Genomic DNA, 8,548 nt, shown 5'->3' with positions numbered 1-8,548 from the left:
GAGATGAACAGCAGAGGGCGCTCTAACACATACAGATGTTGCCTCTTGAAGAGCAACGGAACGCACCTATTGGTTTTCTTTTGCTCATTAGAAAAAAACAAAGTGTCTTTAGGCAGTGTGGTTCGGTGTGGCAGTTACTGGTGTTTGTCCCCGATGAGACACCATAGGAATAAAGCCAGTGTCCCTTCCTCAAAATAGTCAGAATGAATGTTGGATAGTTAATTTTGAGAGAGAAAAAATTCCGCAAAGGAGCTTTTAGTCACACAATTTGACATGTAGGTGTTTGGTGGGGTATTTCTCAAGTTAAACAAAACACATATGTAAAAAAAGTCATAGCTGCTGTAAAAATCCTCTCCTCTCCTCTCCTCTCCTCTCCTCTCCTCTCCTCTCCTCTCCTCTCCTCTCCTCCTCTCCTCCCCATCTCTCCCCTCCTCTCCTCTCCTCTCCTCTCCTCTCCTCTCTCCTCTCCTCTCCTCTCCCTCTCCTCTCCTCTCCTCTCCTCTCCTCTCCTCTCCTCTCCTCTCCTCTCCTCTCCTCTCTCCTCTCCTCTCCTCTCCTCTCCACTCCACTCCACTCCACTCCACTCCACTCCACTGTCTGTGCCATTGGATAGACACTAGTCACCACGGTGGTTCGTCTTAGTGGTTGTGGGCCAATCAAAACCCAGCCCTCAGGTAGGTCTTGACGAACATTTCAAATCTCACAACTCCGTGTAGGAAGAGATTGACCTTCATGACCAAAATGAACTTACTTTGCTTCTTTTTTTAAAATGTTTCTGACTAATATCGATGTCACACGTGTCCTTTTCAACAAGAAAAGTTTCAAGTTTTAATGTTCACGTGCACAAGTACAGTGAAATGCCTTATTTGCAAAGTTTAAACCCAACAATGTAGTAGTCAATGTCAACGTGGTTAAAATAATTTATTTACAATCAATACCATTCACACTTTACAAAATCATATCTCTCATTCATTCTTAATTAATTCTATTTACAAAAATATCAAACAAAAACAAACCTCAGGGGAGCATCGTCCCTCCCCGTCATACCTAACCAATACCTAACCCTTTCCCTATCTCCCCTTCCCTAATCTATCCCCTTACCAAACTCACTCTAACACTCCCAGCCCTAAACCCCCTTTCCACCTCTCCCGTGCTGCATGCTTCCCCCACTTCCTCTCCTCCCTCTTCATCCTCCCCCTCAAATCACCTTCCACCCTTCTCACTATCCCTTCCACCCCCCAATCTCTCCCTGTCTTGACTAAATTCTTCCTGGCTTCCCACAGTCCCTTCAATGTCAACGTAGCACTAACAATAACATAAAGGTAGAACAGAAACAAACGAGAAATAAAAAATAAGAACTCAATAAAGTAACTCTACAGTCAGGTGACTATATACAGGGTCAGGTGACTATATACAGGGTCAGGTGACTATATACAGGGTCAGGTGACTATATACAGGGTCAGGTCACTATATACAGGGTCAGGTGACTATATACAGGGTCAGGTCACTATATACAGGGTCAGGTGACTATATACAGGGTCAGGTGACTATATACAGGGTCAGGTGACTATATACAGGGTCAGGTGACTATATACAGGGTCAGGTCACTATATACAGGGTCAGGTGACTATATACAGGGTCAGGTCACTATATACAGGGTCAGGTGACTATATACAGGGTCAGGTGACTATATACAGGGTCAGGTGACTATATACAGGGTCAGGTGACTATATACAGGGTCAGGTGACTATATACAGGGTCAGGTGACTATATACAGGGTCAGGTGACTATATACAGGGTCAGGTGACTATATACAGGGTCAGGTGACTATATACAGGGTCAGGTGACTATATACAGGGTCAGGTGACTATATAGAGGGTCAGGTGACTATATACAGGGTCAGGTCACTATATACAGGGTCTGGTGACTATATACAGGGTCAGGTGACTATATACAGGGTCAGGTGACTATATACAGGGTCAGGTGACTATATACAGGGTCAGGTAACTATATACAGGGTCAGGTAACTATATACAGGGTCAGGTGACTATATACAGGGTCAGGTGACTATATACAGGGTCAGGTGACTATATACAGGGTCAGGTGACTATATACAGGGTCAGGTCCATGTTAATGTACAGGTATACTGGAGTGATGGAGGTAGATATGTATAGGGGGAAGGGGACAGGGGTACTGGAGTGATGGAGGTAGATATGTATAGGGGGAAGGAGACAGGGATACTGGAGTGATGGAGGTAGATATGTATAGGGGGAAGGAGACAGGGGTACTGGAGTGATGGAGGTAGATATGTATAGGGGGAAGGAGACAGGGGTACTGGAGTGATGGAGGTAGATATGTATAGGGGGAAGGAGACAGGTATACTGGAGTGATGGAGGTAGATATGTATAGGGGTAAGGAGACAGGGATACTGGAGTGATGGAGGTAGATATGTATAGGGGGAAGGGGACAGGGATACTGGAGTGATGGAGGTAGATATGTATAGGGGGAAGGAGACAGGGATACTGGAGTGATGGAGGTAGATATGTATAGAGGGAAGGAGACAGGGATACTGGAGTGATAGAGGTAGATATGTATAGGGGGAAGGGGACAGGGATACTGGAGTGATGGAGGTCGATATGTATAGGGGGAAGGAGACAGGGATACTGGAGTGATAGAGGTAGATATGTATAGGGGGAAGGGGACAGGGGTACTGGAGTGATGGAGGTAGATATGTATAGGGGGAAGGAGACAGGGATACTGGAGTGATAGAGGTAGATATGTATAGGGGGAAGGGGACAGGGATACTGGAGTGATGGAGGTCGATATGAGAGGTGATCCATTCTGCTTTAATGTCTACTCCAGCATTATATTTAGGATTACTTTCCTGCACTGGGCCCAATGCACTACTAAATTAATTCATTAAAGTGCATTATGTTGGTGGGCTGTAGTATGCATATACAGGTCTGCAGAGGTGGCAAGTAGCCTAGTGGTTAGAGTGTAGAGGAGGCAAGTAGCCTAGTGGTTAGAGTGTAGAGGAGGCAGCGTAGCCTAGTGGTTAGAGTGTAGAGGTGGCATGTTGCCTAGTGGTTAGAGTGTAGAGGCGGCATGTAGCCTAGTGGTTAGAGTGTAGAGGAGGCAGCGTAGCCTAGTGGTTAGAGTGTAGAGGTGGCAAGTAGCCTAGTGGTTAGAGTGTAGAGGAGGCAGCGTAGCCTAGTGGTTAGAGTGTAGAGGTGGCAAGTAGCCTAGTGGTTAGAGTGTAGAGGAGGCAGCGTAGCCTAGTGGTTAGAGTGTAGAGGTGGCAAGTAGCCTAGTGGTTAGAGTGTAGAGGAGGCAGCGTAGCCTAGTGGTTAGAGTGTAGAGGTGGCATGTTGCCTAGTGGTTAGAGTGTAGAGGCGGCATGTAGCCTAGTGGTTAGAGTGTAGAGGCGGCAGGGTAGCCTAGTGGTTAGAGTGTAGAGGTGGCAAGTAGCCTAGTGGTTAGAGTGTAGAGGTGGCATGTTGCCTAGTGGTTAGAGTGTAGAGGTGGCATGTTGCCTAGTGGTTAGAGTGTAGAGGTGGCAGGGTAGCCTAGTGGTTAGAGTGTAGAGGCGGCAGGGTAGCCTAGTGGTTGGAGTGTAGAGGTGGCAAGTAGCCTAGTGGTTAGAGTGTAGAGGTGGCATGTTGCCTAGTGGTTAGAGTGTAGAGGCGGCATGTAGCCTAGTGGTTAGAGTGTAGAGGCGGCATGTAGCCTAGTGATTAGAGTGTAGAGGTGGCATGTTGCCTAGTGGTTAGAGTGTAGAGGAGGTAGGTAGCCCAGTGGTTAGAGTGTAGAGGCAGCAGGGTAGCCTAGTGGTTAGAGTGTAGAGGCGGCATGTAGCCTAGTGGTTAGAGTGTAGAGGCGGCATGTAGCCTAGTGGTTAGAGTGTAGAGGCGGCAAGTAGCCTAGTGGTTAGAGTGTAGAGGCGGCAGCGTAGCCTAGTGGTTAGAGTGTAGAGGCGGCAGCGTAGCCTAGTGGTTAGAGTGTAGAGGCGGCAAGTAGCCTAGTGGTTAGAGTGTAGAGGCGGCAAGTAGGCTAGTGGTTAGAGTGTAGAGGTGGCAAGTAGCCTAGTGGTTAAAGTGTAGAGGTGGCAAGTAGCCTAGTGGTTAGAGTGTAGAGGCGGCAGCGTAGCCTAGTGGTTAGAGTGTAGAGGCGGCAGGTAGCCTAGTGGTTAGAGTGTAGAGGAGGCAGGTAGCCTAGTGGTTAGAGTGTAGAGGTGGCAAGTAGCCTAGTGGTTAGAGTGTAGAGGTGGCAAGTAGCCTAGTGGTTAGAGTGTAGAGGCGGCAGCGTAGCCTAGTGGTTAGAGTGTAGAGGCGGCAAGTAGCCCAGTGGTTAGAGTGTAGAGGCGGCAGCGTAGCCTAGTGGTTAGAGTGTAGAGGTGGCAAGTAGCCTAGTGGTTAGAGTGTAGAGGTGGCAAGTAGCCTAGTGGTTAGAGTGTAGAGGGGGCAAGTAGCCAAGTGGTTAGAGTGTAGAGGCGGCATGTAGCCTAGTGGTTAGAGTGTAGAGGCGGCATGTAGCCTAGTGATTAGAGTGTAGAGGCGGCATGTAGCCTAGTGGTTAGAGTGTAGAGGCGGCATGTAGCCTAGTGGTTAGAGTGTAGAGGTGGCAAGTAGCTAGTGGTTAGAGTGTAGAGGCGGCAGCGTAGCCTAGTGGTTAGAGTGTAGAGGCGGCAGCGTAGCCTAGTGGTTAGAGTGTAGAGGCGGCAGCGTAGCCTAGTGGTTAGAGTGTAGAGGCGGCAGGTAGCCTAGTGGTTAGAGTGTAGAGGAGGCAGGTAGCCTAGTGGTTAGAGTGTAGAGGCGGCAGGTAGCCTAGTGGTTAGAGTGTAGAGGCGGCAGCGTAGCCTAGTGGTTAGAGTGTAGAGGCGGCAGCGTAGCCTAGTGGTTAGAGTGTAGAGGCGGCAGCGTAGCCTAGTGGTTAGAGTGTAGAGGCGGCAGCGTAGCCTAGTGGTTAGAGTGTAGAGTTGGCAGGTAGTCTAGTGGTTAGAGTGTAGAGGTGGCAGGTAGTCTAGTGGTTAGAGTGTAGAGGAGGCAGGTAGCCTAGTGGTTAGAGTGTAGAGGTGGCAAGTAGCCTAGTGGTTAGAGTGTAGAGGTGGCATGTTGCCTAGTGGTTAGAGTGTAGAGGTGGCAAGTAGCCTAGTGGTTAGAGTGTAGAGGCGGCAAGTAGCCTAGTGGTTAGAGTGTAGAGGTGGCAAGTATTCTAGTGGTTAGAGTGTAGAGGTGGCAAGTAGCCTAGTGGTTAGAGTGTAGAGGCTGCAGCGTAGCCTAGTGGTTAGAGTGTAGAGGCGGCAGCGTAGCCTAGTGGTTAGAGTGTAGAGGCGGCAGCGTAGCCTAGTGGTTAGAGTGTAGAGGGGGCAAGTAGCCTAGTGGTTACAGTGTAGAGGCAGCATGTAGCCTAGTGGTTAGAGTGTAGAGGTGGCAAGTAGCCTAGTGGTTAGAGTGTAGAGGTGGCAAGTAGCCTAGTGGTTAGAGTGTAGAGGCTGCAGCGTAGCCTAGTGGTTAGAGTGTAGAGGCGGCAGCGTAGCCTAGTGGTTAGAGTGTAGAGGTGGCAGGGTAGCCTAGTGGTTAGAGTTTAGAGGTGGCAAGTAGCCTAGTGGTTAGAGTGTAGAGGCGGCAAGTAGCCTAGTGGTTAGAGTGTAGAGGCAGCAGCGTAGCCTAGTGGTTAGAGTGTAGAGGCGGCAAGTAGCCCAGTGGTTAGAGTGTAGAGGCAGCAGCGTAGCCTAGTGGTTAGAGTGTAGAGGTGGCAAGTAGCCTAGTGGTTAGAGTGTAGAGGCAGCAGCGTAGCCTAGTGGTTAGAGTGTAGAGGTGGCAAGTAGCCTAGTGGTTAGAGTGTAGAGGCGGCAAGTAGCCTAGTGGTTAGAGTGTAGAGGTGGCAAGTAGCCTAGTGGTTAGAGCGTTGGACTAGTAACTAAAAGGTTGCTAGATCAAATCCCCGAGTTGAAATTGTAAAAATCTGTCATTCTGCCCCTGACGAAGGCAGTTAACCCACTGTTCCTAGACCAGTTAACCCACTGTTCCTAGACCAGTTAACCCACTGTTCCTAGACCAGTTAACCCACTGTTCCTAGACCAGTTAACCCACTGTTCCCAGACCAGTTAACCCACTGTTCCTAGACCAGTTAACCCACTGTTCCTAGACCAGTTAACCCACTGTTCCTAGACCAGTTAACCCACTGTTCCTAGACCAGTTAACCCACTGTTCCCAGACCAGTTAACCCACTGTTCCTAGACCAGTTAACCCACTGTTCCTAGACCAGTTAACCCACTGTTCCTAGACCAGTTAACCCACTGTTCCTAGACCAGTTAACCCACTGTTCCTAGGCCAGTTAACCCACTGTTCCTAGACCAGTTAACCCACTGTTCCTAGACCAGTTAACCCACTGTTCCTAGACCAGTTAACCCACTGTTCCTAGACCAGTTAACCCACTGTTCCTAGACCAGTTAACCCACTGTTCCCAGACCAGTTAACCCACTGTTCCTAGACCAGTTAACCCACTGTTCCTAGACCGTCATTGAAAATAAGAATCTGTTCTTAACTGACTTGCCTTGTTAAATAAATAAATAGTAGAGTCAATGAAATCCTCGGCTGGGGTCTTATACCAACCACATTCAGTATGTTGTTTATCTGGTTCACTCAGTTCAGAGGGGTGTGGCGGATAGAGAGAGGCCACAAGAAGCATAGCTACACATGTGTTTTACTGCTGTGAACACACCTGTAGGTACTAACTAACCTGACCTGAACAGTCCAGCCCTCAACTTCTCTCTCTAGCAAACAAAACAGTGAAGACATATCTAGATCTGTTGTCCTCCCTCCCTCCCTCCCTCCCTCCCTCCCTCCCTCCCTCCCTCCCTCCCCCTCCCTCCCTCCCTCCCTCCCTCCCTCCCTCCCTCCCTCCCTCCCTCCATTCTATCTCCACCATGAGCTGTTCTCTCCCTTACTCTTGGGCTGTATTGGAGCATGAGGTCTGATACTAACAGGCTCAGAGACAGTTTCTGTCTACAAGCCATCGGACTGCTGAACACTTGAACTGGACTGACCACCTGCTTTGATTCTCCACACCTTATCACTCACTCACACATACACACACACACACACACACACACACACACACACACACACACACACACACACACACACACACACACACACACACACACACACACACACACACACACACACACACACACACACACACACACACACACACACGTACACCTAACCCTAACCCTACATTCATGCGACACACACATCTCAACTGCTGCTACCAGTCTTTTATTATGATTTTTAAATGCCTCACAATGTAACCACTTCCCCCAACCCCCACGTCCCCCAACGCCCACGTCCCCCAACGCCCACGTCCCCCAACGCCCACGTCCCCCAACCCCCACGTCCCCAACCCCCACGTCCCCCAACGCCCACGTCCCCCAACGCCCACGTCCCCCAACCCCCCCCGTCCCCCAACCCCCCGTCCCCCAACCCCCACGTCCCCCAACGCCCACGTCCCCCAACCCCCACGTCCCCCAACCCCCACGTCCCCCAACGCCCACGTCCCCCAACCCCCACGTCCCCCAACCCCCACGTCCCCCAACGCCCACGTCCCCCAACGCCCACGTCCCCCAACCCCCACGTCCCCCAACCCCCACGTCCCCCAACCCCCACGTCCCCCAACCCCCACGTCCCCCAACCCCCACGTCCCCCAACGCCCACGTCCCCCAACGCCCACGTCCCCCAACGCCCACGTCCCCCAACGCCCACGTCCCCCAACCCCCACGTCCCCCAACCCCCACGTCCCCCAACCCCCACGTCCCCCAACGCCCACGTCCCCCAACGCCCACGTCCCCCAACCCCCACGTCCCCCAACGCCCACGTCCCCCAACGCCCACGTCCCCCAACGCCCACGTCCCCCAACCCCACGTCGCCCACGTCCCCCAACGCCCACGTCCCCCAACGCCCACGTCCCCCAACGCCCACGTCCCCCAACCCCCACGTCCCCCAACGCCCACGTCCCCCAACCCCCACGTCCCCCAACGCCCACGTCCCCCAACGCCCACGTCCGCCAGCCCCCACGTCCCCCAACGCCCACGTCCCCCAACGCCCACGTCCCCCAACCCCCACATCCCCCAACCCCCACGTCCCCCAACCCCCACGTCCCCCAACCCCCACGTCCCCCAACGCCCACGTCCCCCAACCCCCACGTCCCCCAACGCCCACGTCCCCCAACGCCCACGTCCCCCAACCCCCACGTCCCCCAGCCCTACACGTCCGCCAGCCCCCACGTCCCCCAACCCCCACGTCCCCCAACCCCCACGTCCCCAACCCCCACGTCCCCCAACCCCCCACGTCCCCCATCCCCCACATCCCCCACGTCCCCCAACCCCCACTTCCCCCAACCCCCACTTCCCCAACCCCCACTTCTCCCAACCCCCACGTCCCCCAACCCCCACTTCCCCCAACCCCCACTTGTCTGTCTGTCTGTCTGTCTTTCACTGTCTGTCTTTCACTGTCTGTCTTTCACTGTCTGTCTGTCTGTCTGTCTG

The 8,548-nt window shown here is 52.3% G+C and overlaps 1 long non-coding RNA gene across 2 annotated transcripts; it reads left to right on the top strand.

Annotated features, from left to right (window-relative positions):
* The first annotated feature begins 2,423 nt into the window (after nt 1–2,423).
* On the top strand, nt 2,424–5,258 carry LOC127908960 (uncharacterized). 2 transcript variants are annotated; one of them, XR_008069220.1, is made up of 4 exons: nt 2,424–2,583; nt 2,819–3,295; nt 3,652–3,981; nt 4,819–5,258. It is a non-coding gene; the product is annotated as an uncharacterized LOC127908960 (long non-coding RNA). The 2 variants fall into 2 exon arrangements; XR_008069219.1 differs by having other exon boundaries at nt 2,819–3,981.
* Nucleotides 5,259–8,548: the final 3,290 nt, after the last annotated feature.

This window comes from Oncorhynchus keta, chromosome 1, assembly GCF_023373465.1.
Source record: "Oncorhynchus keta strain PuntledgeMale-10-30-2019 chromosome 1, Oket_V2, whole genome shotgun sequence".
Lineage (NCBI taxonomy): Eukaryota > Metazoa > Chordata > Actinopteri > Salmoniformes > Salmonidae > Oncorhynchus > Oncorhynchus keta.
Note: the sequence above shows the minus strand (reverse complement) of the source record. Positions and strands in the feature narration are given on the sequence as shown.